The sequence below is a fragment of the Cryptomeria japonica genome, chromosome 11, assembly GCF_030272615.1.
Source record: "Cryptomeria japonica chromosome 11, Sugi_1.0, whole genome shotgun sequence".
Taxonomy (NCBI): domain Eukaryota; kingdom Viridiplantae; phylum Streptophyta; class Pinopsida; order Cupressales; family Cupressaceae; genus Cryptomeria; species Cryptomeria japonica.
Window position 1 is genome coordinate 202,769,841 of NC_081415.1, and position 16,945 is coordinate 202,786,785.

Consider the following 16,945-nt stretch of genomic DNA (forward strand, 5'->3'; position numbering starts at 1 on the left):
TTGAAGGCGAACTATTTAAATTGCCCAGATACGCCTTTCACAATTATGTGCTTATTGAGGTTAGCAAGAAGTTAGCCCACATTGACAAAAGGTTAGGTACAAAGGGTAAATCCGAAGTTGTCTTCTCGATTGAACTTGGTTACTATAGTTGTCAATCTGTATCTGATGCCTTGAACCTAGAATTAGAGTTCAAGAAAATGAATTTGTAGCCCTACATTGCCAGACGAAAATTTGATAGTAGGGGATATGCTGTAGAACATATTAATGTTGATGACCATTTCTTCCATGAACCTAAATTAGAAGATTACTAGGAAAATTGCTGTGATGAGTTTGATATAAGGAGGAGATTGTGGTCAAGATGTACTCTCCAACATGTGGCTACAATGAGGTTGTCCATTAATGTGTCTGGAGTACAAGAAGAAGAAGGGAAATATGTATTAGATCCCAAATTCAATGAAAGGGTTCAAGGGCAACCTATTCTTGAGATTGACTGGGATAGAAGGGAAGAGGAAAATATTCAAGCCAAGTCCTTCAATGTCATAAGAAGGATGAATAAGTGGTTAAGAGATAAAAAATTTAGAAAGGAATCGATTGTCACTCCTCATGAATTAATAGTTGGTCCACTTGCTACAACCCAGATTCCCACTTCCTCCTCTAGCAAAATTGTTGATGTTGTAGGTGACACAAGGCCTATTATTGGAGAAGTTCAGACTAGAAGATCAAAGAGGTCCCCATTGAGTTCTTCAGCAGTTCGAGTTACTCACTCAAGGAGAAAAAAGAAGAACAGAGAACTAGTGGCGAATCAAATTGTTCTGGACTTGGATTCAGGCGAAGAAATCTAGGTGATCATGGATCAACCAGTGTTAGATAACCCATTAGTGCAGGATACAAATGTAGACAAAGAACCTGAAGAAGATCCAAATCTGATGAGCACTATGACTATTGTCAACCCACCTAATGCTCAGACACCTCCGCTGCCAAAAGAAGCTTCCAATACTTCTCAATGACTTGGAGCTTCAATTGGAAAGAAACGCAACATTATCCCTATTACAATTCCCATGGAGGATATGGTAAGCAAGTTCCTTGGGAAAATATCTAAACCCAAGAAGCTCAAAACACAGGAAATGATGGAAGTTGATGATGAAACAGGTCATTGGGTAGCCGAAGTAGCTAAGCCCATCTCAGATAGAGATCCAGAAAAAGCCACTGAAAATGATTTTATTGTTGAGAAGATTGACTTGGGTGTTGCTTCAAGGGCTTTAGATGCCAAACATTTAGAATCCTCTACAAAGAGAATAATATCTAGGACTTGGAAAGATGAGAAATATAAGCGGGAGTTGAAACAAGTTGTTACCCAAATGGAAGAGTATATTAATGCCATACACCATCCGAGCCCTTAGCCCCTGACACAAATGACAGTGTCCTTTAACCCCAAATCACCAATGAATCAAAAATTGTTAGATCAAGTCCAGAGAAGCCGCATGATAGCCGAAGTTTTTGATGAGTGGCTTGATTCTATAGAGCGACAGGGCACAAACTATATTACGAGGAGTTTTACTCTTATGCAGAGGGTAAATTGAAACTCGGTTCACCCAACTGTTGGTTCATTTGCTTTTTCATGAAGGGTATACATGAGTCATTATTTTAAAATATATAAATACTAAAGAAAAGACAAATCTGTTAGCCAACAGGTAGATTCTAGTGTGTGAACACAATAGTGATGTAATGAGGCATCCTCTTCTAGTGTACCAAGGTTTTATGGGACAAACTATATCATTTGGAGTTCTAGAATGGAAGTCTATTTGTCCTCCCTAGGTTATGATATTTGGATGTTAGTCAAGAATGGATACTCTGGATTTGTTGGTTCTCCTACTAAACTTGAAGCTAAAAGAGAATGTGAATGCAATGCTAAAGCTAAGAAGGTTATAATGACCGGGTTGTATGATATAGTGTCTTTGAAGGTTAAGAAATTATAATCTGCAAAAACATATGGGACAGATGGAAGAAAATCTATGAAGAAGAGAATCACACTAGTGAATCTGATTGTAGAAGGAATAAGAATAAAGGAACATACAAGTGTGCAGATGATAAGAGAAGATTAGATTGTAGCTGTAGTCAAGATGAAAGGGTAACTCAGATACTCATGGCTCAAGAGGTCTGAAGTGAGGAATAGACATCAAGTTGTAATAGTGCATCTCAATCTAACTGACATGACCCTTTTGGTAGCAATGAAGAGGAAGATGAAGTTGAAGGCTGAGGTAGACCTTGAAGGCGAACTTGTGAGTGCACTTGAAGAACTCAAAAGAGTGAGAAAATAATACAAACAGTATAAGAATGCTACTTCTAAAGAACAAGATCGGTTGAATAAGTGTCCACATGAGTCAGAGCAAACTATTGCTAATTTGAAGGCCAAATTGGAAGAACCTAAAAGGATAAATGAAGAATCAAAATCAAATTTTGATACCAAGAAGTGTAGGTGTAAGGAGTTAGAATCAGAACTCGAGACAAAACAAAAGGAGTGTCAAACTCTAAAGGACAAAATGGAAAAGCTAACAATAGAGCTGGAGAAGTGCCAAGATGAGAATCAAATATGGAGGCAGTACTGAGGCTTTGGATAAGATGTTGAGCAAACAAAAGCATTCAAAGGATACAAATGGCATTGGATATGAGAAAGGCCAATGTTCTACCAACAAGGACTCATCCAAGAAAGAAATACACTTTGCTTCTTCAAGTGAGAATGGTAATAGACAAACCTTCACAGTCAGGAATGCTCCAAGGAAGAAGATAGATTTGACTACAACTGCTGAAAACATGAAGATGAAGACTGTTGCTACAAGGAAGATTAATGTTAGTTCAAAAGGAAAAGGCAAGATAAATGAAGATGGTTTCATTAGAGATAAGGACACAAGAGGGAGATATAGAAGATCAAAATATGTTGCTCACAAACAAGTTTGGAGACCAAAAGGATCAGATGAAAGGTCTACAACAAATAGAAAGCCCAAGGCCAACAATAGAAGAAGAAGAAATTGAGGAAACCAGTCATCAAAATCTCCACACACTTGGAAAAATAATTTTGTAAGTTACAAACCCTCTTTCTTTGGTTATTGTTTTTCATGTAAAGGCTATGGGCATAAAGTGAGTGTAGAAATGGGTCTAGGATAGGTCATGTTGCATTTTCTGGAAATGAAAATGTAGTCTGTCGAAGATGTAATACATATGGACACAATGCTTCAAACTGTAAACTTATGCATATACCTACTCCAAACTATGTAAACACTAACTCTTCTATCGTACCAAGAAATATGAATGTAATATGTCATAGTTGCAATAGAATTGGTCATAAGAGCCATTAATGTTGAAAGAAAAATTTCCAGTCATATGGAAGCCTCTACTCTTCCCTTTTCAGTTAAAATGTAACATATAATAACTATTGTCATCATGAAAGAGTAGGAAGAACTTATGAGAGACATGAATATGCATGGAACAAAAATAAAAGGGTCTCTGGTTTGTCAAGCAATTCATTTGTTCCATCATCTGGTCACAATGGCATGATTTGGAGAAGGAGAACAAATCAAATGGATAGAAGGCCCTCTAATCCTCTGTTTAGGAAGAACATAGTTTGCTACAACTGCAACAACTTTGACCACACTGCAAATTTTTGTAGTTCAAGAATATTCAAGCAAAGGAAGATGATCAATGCTGCTCCAAATGTTGATAATGAAAGACAGAGGGAGCTCAAGCAAATCTGAAGGAGAAAGAACAACCAAGGAAATGAGAATGGCAAGAATGTTTCATGAGCAGGCACTGTGCATTCCATGCACATGTGATATCTCCTCAAGCTTAGGGAGATGTAGGAACTTAGGGGGAGCTTCATATTGATCATATCCTTTACCGCCAAATATTGAAATGACTAGTGTAAGGACAAAATGCCACAGATATGACAAAAACTAGCTTTAAGAAGAAGACATGGAGGAAGAAGATGAGAAGGCAAATTTTATAGTTGATGTTAAGTTAGTCAAGATGTTGTATATTTGTTGTAGTTAGTTTAAGTTACAGATGTTGTGCATTGGTGGCTTATCATGTTCCAACATTGTTGGCATTTATATCTCTCTGGTATGGCATCTATTTGTGGTTGCACACTCACATATATGAGGTTGAGCATGGCTGCAATTGAAGAAGCTAGTTAGAAGGAAACTCAATGTGAAGTAGGTTTATGCTAAAAGGTTGGGGACAACCATTGCAAGAAAAATGTTGCAGTGAAACTTGCATATAAAAGAGATTGATACAAGTCCAAGTTTGAAAGGATTCAACATATAGTTTGTCTCACATACATTGGTGATAGTACTTTGCTTGAGTATGATGGGATGAAAAACATTGAATCAGATGGTTGATCATAATGATGCTACTGAAAATGCAAGGATAGAGACTGCAAGTAGATTGAATGTTGTAGCAGGCATGAAGAACAAAGAAGTTGTGTTGAGAGTGCATGCATAACAAGGTGAATGTGTAGTCTAGAGGAAAGGTTATCAAGAAGATAGATGGAAGAAAGAAGAATAGTTGGAGTGTACTAGTTTTGGTTCTCAAGGGGAGACAAATTATTGTCAATTCAGGGTCAACAAAATGCATATGCTGGTAGAGGACCACATGGGGAGCTAAGCAAAATTGACTAGTGTTTATTTTTATAATGTCGAATCTCTTCCAACATATATTGTAATGATGGTTCATCTTGCTTAGCTCTACAGTATCACAAGTGAGGATATTTTTTTTTGGTGTCAAAGGGGGAGAAGAACATGTCTGAGTGTGTTGGTAGCCAACCCCTTTGCCATTTTTGTCAAAGGGGGAGAGTGATGATTAACGTTGACATCAATGCCAAAGGGGGAGATTGTTGGAATTAAAGTTGTCATTGATGGCAATAGTTGAGTTGGTGTAGTAGAGAACATATTAGTCATATATGAAAAGGCATATGGAGAGATCAGATTGGTCAAAGATGTAGAGAGGATAAGTGTCAAAGAGAGTAAGTACAGTTGCAGAAATGCATAATAGACCTGGTTAGTTGCACTCAGTTACAAGCAGTGGTAATCACACAAAGGGGATATAGAAGGAAAGCATGCAGTATGTGCATTTGGACAAATGAGACATAGGTCAAAGTTGAACAAAGGCTACTGCAATAGGAAAAAGGATGTGCATAACACGTAGGTTATCACCATGCAATAGAGTTCATGGGTTGTTGAGGTGTTCATGTGTGGAATTCATGTCATTCAGGGCTGAAATCTTGTGTTGGATATTGCTGCTACTAGAATATGTTGTTGTCATTGATGTCAACATATTCTTGTGTTTTGGTGATTCAGAGAATTGGTTTTAGTGATCCAGAAGTATTCTTGCTTATATCGCTTGATCTGGTCATTGCATTTGAGGTTTCTATTTTTTCTGTTTAGTGGCTAGCAGAGTTTGGTTTTTGATCTGGTGAGCTCAGGTATGATGACATCTTGTATTGCAGTTTAGGATAATGTTTTAGATGATCGTGTGTATCTTCTGATAGTTCTGATACTAAATATGATTAGTACAGATGCCAAGCTAATAGTATGAGAGGGGGGGTGAATCATTTAAACTTAATCTTCCATAAAAACATCAGATTCAACCTTGGTAACATATATTTCAGTAATATAACCAAAACTATTAAACATGCAAACTCAAAAGCATATAAACATCATAAACCTCATAACACCAGATTTAATGTGGAAACCCAAATAGGGAAAAACCACTATGGGATTTTGGACCCACTAAGAAATATACTCTTCTAGAGTATGCTCGGTTAAAAGCAAATCCTGTTAAAGATTACAAACACATTGCTAGATGTGACTCGGTTAAGGGATTTCCCTCAGATCTGTTAGGATCTTCACCTTGTTAGAAGTGACCTTGTCAAAGGATTTCAAACACTCAATCAGAATGTCACCTTGCTAGAGGATTTACAAATAAGACTGTTAAGTCCACTCGGCTAAGAGATTTTCTGTCACTTTCACAAAATAACAGTAATAAAATCTATCTGCAACTTCACATCTAAAAATGCTAAAGCAGATTCCTATTTTTTCAATTCAATCTAGACATAGAACTAATCTTGTCTATATGTTGGGCTTCTATACTCTGTTATTCAAATAGGTCTTCAAGCTTCTGTGCTCAGTAATCACTATGTAGCATCCCTATGCATACACTTGCCCGCATACATTATTTATCAACAGTTCCCTATTTATAAACAATTAGCTAACCGCTTAATCTCCTTGATCACATTTCCCATGATCAATCATAGCCATCAGATCTTCAATCTTGTCCAGGTTCAAATGCATCTTTCGATTTGAAAACATTTTACCCTGCCTTGGAACTTGCAGTTTCTCCTTGGAGCTTGTGCTAGGGTATTGCGGTTCAATCTGTGCTGTAGATCTTCATGCCGACTTTCCATTGCCTTAGATTCATTAACAAACTTTATCCACGGCTTACCAATCATTTAATCAACTCCAACTCATCAACTTCCTTCATTAAATAATGCATGTAAACATTTAATGCATTCTATTACAGCTTGGTTACAACTTGGTGAATACTAAACTTTACTCGGTAGACATTCCGCCTTCTTTAATCGATAGCGATAACCATAGGGTTTACCGACTAGGTTCCTTAGGGTTTACTGACTAGGTTCTTTTCTTGGTAATAAAGTATAGTATTAACCTTTACACTTTACAACATATGTATGATGTCAAAACAATCTAAACATCATGATATCATCATTGTTTGACTCGGTAATAGTTGCCCATTGAATACCTTATTCATCCCCTTATTCATCATAACTTTCTGTGTCTTTTAGCGACATCTTTATATTCTTCAAATCATACTTTTCAAGATATGGCAACATCATACTGAATTAGAAAATCAATTTCTTGACATCAATGACAAAATAATAATATCAAGATAGTAAACATCCTTAATCAGTTATATCCATAATCATCAACAACCTTCTAAATATCCTTATTGAAATATCAACAATCTCTTATTGTAATTGGAATGCCAACAATCTCCCCTTGTCTGTTATAATGCCAACATCTTCATTTCAAGTGGTTCGTGATTTGGTGCTTTGGAAGCTATCTTTCTTCTCTGAGTTGCTGCTATTGAGTGTTCTTGAATGTTAGCATGTTGATCGATAAAGATTTGCATAAGTGGTGTTGGTGCAACTATTGTGCATGGTTCTAATGTGCTTGTTGGTATTTCCTAATCATTTCCTATTTGTCTTGGTGATCCGAATTGATTATTGTGCGAGTTTGTGGTGATTTTCATGATCTGGTGATGTTCTTCGTGTTATGTGGTATTTTGGTGGTGTAACGTGTTGTGGTTGGTCTTTGCGATATTTATGGTGGTAATGAGTATTTGGAGATTTGATTTAGGTCCATGTTATACTATTTATGTTATCATATTGGTTTGGTGGTTGTGTTATGTATCATATGATTAAATTTTGTAATTAGGTGTTATGGGTTTGGCCGACCTTGTAGTCAAGGTTGATGAATTGTATAAATGGGTGTCATATTCATGTAATTGGAGGATTAGTGGTGTGATAATGTTGAGTCTGCATTATCAGAGAGTGGTGTATATGCAAACAAAGGAATTCAACTTTTGGTGTGGTGTGTTGAGTAGAGATTGGTGTAGAGTAGACATTTAAGCTTAACCAAAACTGTCATTAGGAGTTAGCAAATGCTGGTTTTTTGCAGTTCATTCTTTCCAGATTGTAGTCCAAATTTTATTGTAAGGTAGTGAACCTTCCCTAAGGGTTGAAGCCTTCTGGGTCATTGTAATTTGAGTAGTGAGCTCTAGGCAGTGTGCCTGAATGCATGCACATTCCCTATTGTAATATTTACACATACTACTGCAAAGTATTATTTGATTGTGGGTAGGTTCCCACCATGGTTTTTCCCTTAACTAGGTTTTCCACATTAAAAATATTGGTGTTATGTGTGTTGTTGTTATTTTTGTTATCTTTCTTTTTGCTGTAGTTGATCATATATGAGTCTGTGCTTGATTGTTTTAATCCGATAAAAATTGATTCACCCCCTCTCTTATTTTTCCTTCTTGCTATTACCAACATCTTGTAGTACAATGGTCTCTCAATGTCTTTTGTCCATCGGGTTCCAGCTGTGTGAGTTGTAGATTGAAAATTTTGAAATTCCATGTGATTGGCAGTTTTCGACAAGACCCTCCTTCTGTCTCAACAAGATCTCTGCATTTCTGTGTGAGAGGGTCTATCAACAAGACCCCTTTTATCTCTTATCGACTCTTTGGAGTTATACCGATATCCTCCTTCTTCGGTGTGATAGTAATCATGTTTTGGCGACACATTACATTTCAATGTGATCACTGTTTGACATACTCTACACTTCATACCGATATACCTCTCTTGTTTTGGTGTGACTATCGCTTCATTGTGGTGACAAGGTTTGTTTTCAGTGTGAGATAGCTTGTCGGAAAGACCGCCTTTCTCTCTTACCGACACCCTTCTTTTTTGGCGTGACATGATGTTTTGGTGAAAGTGTTTTCACCTCTTATCAGTCTTTATGTGCTATGTCCATAGAGTTCCTTTTTGGTGTGATGGATGTCTGGTCTGGCCAACATGGGTTATAGTTCGGTGTTAAGTGATTAGTCTTGCCGATGCAGTTTGATTTTGGTGTAACATGATCTTTCAATGTGACTCATTTTGCTCTGTTGCTAGCCATCTTTGTTATACCAACATGGTTCTCTTTTTCAGTGGTGCAGGGGCACCTATAGGTCCATGGGGCCTATTCAGTCTGTTTGTATGTGATTTCATGTTTTGTTGCTCATTTTGGATGTAATAAGGTCTCAAAGACCATCTTCAAACTTTTGGAGCCATTTGGAGTCATTTTATAAGGCCTTAGTGCCAATTGATTGCATGTACTCAAATAAGACTTTCTTGGTCAAACTGGGTCAACACCTCCAAAAGTGTGGTATGGGAGTGCCTCTTGTGTATTTTATATTCATGTGTCCTATTTGACATTTTTTCATGATTCATAGGGGTCATTTATGTCTTTGTGCAAAATGAGCAATGTTTGTAAAAGTTGCTTGACAACTTTTCAACGTTGTCAAGCCACTTAACACACCAAGCGATGGCTCTAAGGATAAACAATTAAAATGGTGGTTATAGTCATTGGATTTTGTGTACATATAGACCCCTATAGGGTTGGAGAGGGTTTGGTTGATGACATTATACAAAGAACTCAAGTTTGAAGGCAATTCAATGAACATTTTCTCTGCAATTTCCTGTAAGAATGTTGCTCTTTGATTCATAACTCTCTCGTTTAGATGGATTAGAACTAAAGGATAGAATTATTGGAAAGGCCTCTAAGTTACCTTTCATTTGGAAATATTTTGGCTTCATTCAATTGAGTTTTGTGCATTCTACAAGAGGATTTGTTTAGACTGGTCTGAAACCCTAGGTTTTGAGGGTTTTATCAAGAATAATGCATATCCAATCATTCCACAAATAGATTGAATTAGGACTTGATGAAATAGTGGGTATGAGGGTTCTCCAGATGGGTTTTAAACCATTTTTGTAGAGGAGGAGTCCAAGAGGAGTTTTGAGCAATTGAGGGCTTAATATCTACATGTATTAAGCCTGTTTGACAAGGTTTGAAGACACATTGATGGTTTTGGTACCAAAACAACCAAGGAGTCCATAAATCCTATAAAATACATTCATGTTTGACATGCCCTTACATTCCAAGTTGTTTTTTCAGATTAGTGGACTGTCTAAGAGGTGGCTATAGTGTAATTGGAGACCTAATAGGGCTCTTGAAGGACTGCAACAATAAGATTTTGAGCACTTTGGTCCAAAGTACCCCATCCCGATTTTGACATATGTTTTGTAAATCCAAAAAGGGTATCTAGAAATGGTTTCATTTTTTTCCTTGTGTCAATAATTCAAAAGATATGGTGGAAATTGTATCTAAGTAGGGCTACTAGAGATTAGACCTCATAGAGTGCAAATGGTGTGGGGTGACTTAGCAGGGTTTGATCCAAAGGTGGGATTGGTCATTTTGAGTCCTTATAGGTCAGAAACCACGTATGAATTCCTACTCCAAGTCTCACTTATGTGTTTTGCCAAATTGTCTCATTAGGCCCTTTGTGAAGCGTTGCCAAGGCTAGAGGCTTGAATGAGTAACCATTGTAAATTGAGGTTGGGATTGAAAACCTTAATCCTAATTGTTTGTGAGACCTATTAGACCCTCTACATAAAAGTGGTATTAGAGCCACATTTGGTTTGGTAAGGGAAAGTACCAGTGTGTGAATAAGGGTAGGTGTTTTGAGTGAGCAATATGCCTCCAAAGGCTGGGTCGACAGTGGCTAGAGAATTTAAAGCCCTAAGAGAAGAGTTAGAAGCTTTGAAGGCCAAACAGATAAGGAGAGATAGGGGTGAAGAGAGTGATAGTGATCCTGAAGAGGAAGAAGGAGGAGAAGGTGAAATTGAGATCCCTCCTACAAGACCTCAAGAAGAGGAGATCCCTCCTGAAGAAAGAAGGTTCATCAATGCTTTGAAGTCGGTAAAAGGAGATGTTGCTGATGTGAAAATGGAGCTTCCAATGTATGGAGGAAAAATGGATGCCGAGGAGTTGATAGAGTGGATTGATTCCTTGAACAATTACTTTGAGTACAAGGAGGTGCCTGAAGATAAGAAGGCAAAATTTGCTAAGACCAAGTTGAAGGGTTCTTTCTTGGTTTGGTGGAACTACACCCAAGGAGAAAGGGAGAAGAAAAACAAATCCATGATCAATTCATGGGATGGGATGGTGAATAAACTAAAAGGATAGTTCCTACCTACTGATTATGAGGTTCAAGTGTTTAGGAGGATGAAAAACTTGAAATAGAAAGACATGGATGTGGTCGCCTACACTGAGGAGTTTCATAAACTCAACATGAGATCAGGACATGTGGAGAATGTAAGAGAAAAGGTGGTTAGATACCTTAATGGCCTGAGATTCAATATCCAAGATGAGATCAGCCTTCTTGTTCCAAAGACCGTGGATGAGTGTTTCCAAGTGGTATTGAGGGAAGAAGAGAAGTTGAAAAGGAAGAGTGATCAATAAGGTAGAGGAAGGGGTAGAGGTTTTAGAGGAAGAGGAAACTTTTGTGGAAGAAATCAATCCCAAAGACAACAAGGAGAGTCAAATAAAAATGAACAAAATGAAGACTCAAACTATAGAGGAATTTTTAGAGTGAAAAGGTCCAATGGAAGAGGAAGGAATGGTGGATCAGGAAGAGGTTCAATCACCTTCACTGATAGGTGTTATAATTGTAACCAAGTAGGACATCCAACTTTCAAATGTCCTAAAAAGAAAGCTTCTATTTCCCATGGAGGAGATAGGAGGAATCAACTAGTGCAAGAGGAAGATTTCCAAAGTGTCATTGCACCACCTAAACCTATAGATCCAGAATATGGAGAGAGTTTGATGATGAGGAGAGCACTTTTGAAGGTGCCAAGTACCAAGGAGCCACCACAAAGGAAGTCACTTTTTCAGAACTTCTTGTAAGTTTGGTGGGAAGGTATGTAGAGTCATAGTTGATTCAGGGTCTACTAATAACTTGGTGTCATTAGAAATGGTTGAGAAATTAGGATTGAAGAGAACCCCTCATCTTATCCCTTATAATGTATGTTGGTTGAGTAAGGGCCAGGAAGTGCTTGTGAATGAGCAATCTTGGGTAGAATTCCAAATTGGGGGTTATAGGGATAGAGTCCTATGTGATGTGATTCCCATGGATGCTCTCCATCTACTCCTAGGATGTCCACGACAGTATGACCTTAATGCTCAACATGATGGGTAGAAAAATACTTACACCATAACTAAGAATGGTGAGTCTTTTACATTGAACCCTTTTCCAGATGAGAGTGTGGATAGAAAAGTTGGTTATAGTGTCATGGTGGTAGGTGAGAAGGAGTTTTTAAGAACCTTGAAAGAAGAGGGTGGACAAGGGTTTTCTTTTATCTTGAAGCCAAAAGTTGGATTTGATCTGCTACCAAGTAAGGGGAAAGACACTCCTAAAGAGGCGTTACATTTGTTGGAGAAGTACAAAGGTATAGTAGTTGAAGAAATGCCTAACACCCTGCCTCCAATTAGAGATATAAGCCATCATATAGACCTTATTCTTGGTGCCACACTACCTAATAAGGCTGCCTATAAGATGAAACCTTCTCAGAATGAAGAAATTGCAAGGCAAGTACAAGAGTTGCTAGATAAGGGTTTGGTGAGGAAGAGTTTGAGCCCATGTGTAGTATCCACCATCCTAGCACCTAAGAAGGATGGTAAATGGAGACTTTGTATAGATTCAAGAGCCATTAATGGGATCACAATTAGGTATAGATTCCCAATGCCACATATTGAGGACCTAATGGACTATTTGGGGGAGCATGATACTTTTCAAAGATTGATATCAAGAGCGGTTATCATCAAATAAGGATTAGAGAGGGGGATGAATGGAAGACCACTTTTAAGACTAATGAAGGCCTATATGAATGGATGGTGATTCCCTTTGGATTGTCAAATGCTCCTAGAACCTTTATGTGCCTAATGAATGAGGTGTTGAAACAATTTATTGGTAAGTTTGTTGTTGTTTATCTTGATGGCATCCTTGTGTTTAGCAGGTCAAAGGAAGAACATTTGAAGCATTTGGACATGGTTCTTAGGAGGTTACATGAGGAGAAACTCATGATCAATTTGGAGAAATGTGATTTTATGAAGGAAGAAATAGTGTACCTTGGTTTTGTCATTTCCAAGGGAAGTCTGAAAATGGATCCCTCCAAGGTAGAAGCCATTCTTAATTGGCCAACCCCAAGGTCAGTTGGTGATGTTAGAAGTTTTCATGGACTTGCTAGTTTCTATAGGAAGCTCATAAAGAATTTTAGTCAGATTTGTGCACCTATGATAGATACTATTAAGGGTGGAAGTAAATGTAAGTTTTCTTGGACTAATGAGGCTGATAGGGGTTTTGAGTATCTGAAGAAAAGGGTGGCACACCAACCAATACTTGTTCTCCCTGATTTTAACAAGATTTTCACTATTGAATGTGATGCTAGCAATCAAGCCATAGGGGCATTATTAAGCCAAGAGGGCAGACTGGTGACATTCTTCTTAGAGAAACCCAATGATGCAAAAAGGATGTATTCCTCATATGACTTGGAGTTGTATGCTATGGTGCAGGATCTAAAGAAATGGAGACATTATTTGTTACCCAAAGAATTCTTTATTTATACTGACACTCATGCAATGATTTTTTTGAATGGCTAGGATAAACTAAACCACATGCATATGAAGTGGGTGGAATATCTCCAAGCCTACACTTTCACCATCAAGCACAAGAAAGGATAAGCCAACAAGGTGGTAGATTCTCTTAGTAGGAGGGAACTCATGGTGCAAGAAATACAACTACAAAGCATGGGGGTAGATGCACTCAAGGGAATGTATCATGATGATGTACATTTCAATGAGATCTATGAGGTTTGTGACCAATCTTTAAATACCTTCCATAGTGAGTATTATGATTTTTTACATCAGAATGGTTTGCTCTTCAAGGGGAGTCAATTATGCATACCTAGATGCTTAATGATGGACAATATCATAAAAGAGAAACATAGTGGAAGTTTGGGAGGTCATTTTGGGCTTGACAAAACTTTGGATCTGGTTAGAAGGTTCTATTATTGGCCAAAAATGTAGGTTGATGTTAGAAAGTATGTTGAAGGGTGTTCTATATGTCAAAAGACCAAAGGTACTTCCTCAAATGTAGGGCTTTATCAACCCCTACCAATTCCTAATAGGCCTTGGGAGAGTGTGAGTATGGATTTTGTGTTGGGGCTGCCTAGAACTCCAAGGGGTTTTGACCGTGTTTTTGTGGTTATTGACCAGTTTAGTAAGATGGCACACTTTCTTCCCTGTAAATGTACTAATGATGCATCTTAGATTGCAGGTTTGTTCTTCAAAGGAGTGGTGAGAATTCATGGTTTACCACTGAATATTGTCTCTGATAGGGATTCTATGTTTATAGGTCACTTTTGGAGGACCTTATGGAAGAAACTTGGCGCACAATTGTCTTATAGCTGAGCCTACCATCCACAAATGGATGGCCAAATATAAGTTGTTAATAGGTCATTAGGAAATATCTTGAGATGTCTTACTAAGGAACATGGGCAGACTTGGGATCTAATCCTACCTCAGGTGAAGTATGCTTATAATGATTCCATGAATAGAAGCATTAGAAGGAGACTATTTGAGTTTGTTTATGGGATGCACCCTAGAGGTGTATATTAATTAAGAGATCTACAAGGGATTGATAGGAGGAGTGCTCAAGGAGAAGATTTTGCAGTAGCAATCCATGATATTCATTAGCAAGTAAGAGAAACCCTTCAAAACAATGTGGAGAAGTACAAAGAAAGAGAAGATTTGAAGAGGAGAGACATATAATTCAAGGTTGGTGATTTGATGTTGGTACATTTGAAGAAGGAAATGCTTCCCAAAGGAAAATACACCAAGATGATGATGGAAAAGATAGGACCATGTAGGGTGGTTCACAAATTTGGTCCCAATGCTTATGAGATTGAGTTATCACTCTGGGAAGCCATATCTCCCATTTTTAATGTGTCTGATTTATATCCATATAAGAGCTCCGTGGTTGCAGGTTCTGATGTAGGTACAACAACAACTGAGGATGGTGATTGGGTGAAAGAATTACCCCTAAGCCAACCAATGAAGCTTGAGTATATTGTTTTGATTGATTAAAAAATAGGTTTTAAAGACCCGAAACCATTACATCATAGAAAGAAAAAGATCAGCAAAAGGAGTAAAAGTCCGCATACATAACGACTGGCCAAAAGACCAGTGAACAGAAAGAACAACACAACAACAAAACACAACAAAGAAACCACGGAGATGCTACATTGCAATTTTCTTTAGCAGGTCCTCTGCCTTTATCACCAACTCATCATAGGTAGCCCTGACAACTTTCAGCTCTTCCAGATCCTTGTTCATTTTCTTTTCCTTCCTCTTGCCTTTGGTGCGGGTTTTGGGACCTTGAGCTTCCCCTATACCTTCAACATCTAGGTCAATTTCCTGGATTTCCTTGTCATCATCAAGCTTACTGATGAGGGTATGAGTATTATTGGCCGAGATTTTTAGAATACTAAGGCTCTGCTCCGCGATATTCTTAAGGCACTCCTCAATTTTTTCCACTTTGGTGACTATATCCGAGAGTGTTTTTTCACTAGTCTCCGCAAGGATTTTTCTGTCCAACATCTCCTTTTCAATCTTCTCAAACTGGGGGTTAAAAGAATCTTTGATGTCTTCCACTTTAGCAATAATGTTTTTCAGGTCCTCAATATAGTCAGCCATTGTATTCCCCTCTCCTATATTTATGGTCTCCAGAATCAAGACTCTGTTGCATAGTTTTTTATATTCATTTGTAGCTTTCTTGTAACCATCAATGAGCCATTCCATAGTTTTCATAAAAACATTCAAGCCCTCAGGAGGAGGGTCATAGGGGTGAGTCGCTTTTCCAGGGGTTACTTGTTCATCTTTAGGGATATGGAGGGTAGAGATAGTGTCGACAGCCTTGAGAGTCTCTTCCAATGTCTCCTTTTCCAGGCTGTGCTCGGCTTCCAGAATCCTAGCTTGCTTGTCAACTTCCGGTTCCTTGTCAGTCTCCTCTTTTTTCTTATGCTTTTTCTGGGTCTGGGCTTGGTTTTTACTTTTCTTTTTCAGCAACCCTTTAGGGTTCTTCTTCTCCTCAGAATAATCTGAATCCTCTTCTTCCGAAGAGATGCTGATCAAGGATTTGCTTTGAAGTTTTTTGCCCTTAGAAGATGAGGGTCTTGATTTCCTCTTCTTACTACTCTCATACTCTGAATCATCAGAGCTATCCTCATTATCAGACGAGGAATCATTGTTGGATTCCTCCTCATCCAAAAAAGCAGAATCAGACATATCTTCCTTAGAGTCCACATAGGGCTACATCCGGTTAATTTGACTGGCCTTTAAATGGTCATAAATGAGGACCATAAGGCCTTGGTGCATTGCGGTATCACCCAGAGGATTCTCTTTGTAGGCTTTTAGGGAAGCATTCATAGAGAAAAGCAAGAAATAAGGAAAATTCACCTTATCATTATGCTTAAAGTGGTTTAACAGAACAAAATGATACCCATAGACTTTCATAAACCTACCATCTAGGGTAATATACCGCATTAAAACAAAGATAATTTCCTGCTAGGGTTTGGCAAAAGCCCTAGGCGGGTAATAGGTTTTTCTCAACTTTACCAGTCATTTTTTCTCTTTCTCAGTAACTAGGCACCTTTCAATGGCTTCCCTGCTGACCTTCCTGTCTCTGTAGAAGTTGCAGCCTTCCCTGTTGAGACCCGTAGCTTTAGCAATTAAATCTTCATCAATTTCCACCATTTGGTCACCCATTTTTAGCATGCCCTTCTTCCAATTCTTGTAGAAGAGGCTAGTTACCATTCCATCATGGCCGTGGAGTCTCTCTATGAAGTTCGAGAGACCACCCTTCTGCAAAATACCCCACACCTCTTCCTTCTATTTCCACTTAATGCAACTACTTGGCTCATATCGTCTCCTATTTCCGCCCATGATGTAGCTTCTCACAACCAAATTTTGAAACTTGCAGAGCTGGTAAAACAAAGAACTTTTTAGAGCTAAAACAAATACCTAGAAAGCATGTGAGTTGTTGGCCTTAATGATCTGATTGCTTAAAAGATAGGTGTTAATGGCACTGATGTTATAATAAGTGATATTGTAATTATAGAAATAAGTCGAAGTGCTAACATCAGTACTTTTCATTATTACCCTGTCAATCAAGTGTCTTTGGGGTACTTCTATAGCGTTCATCACTTATGATTTGTCTG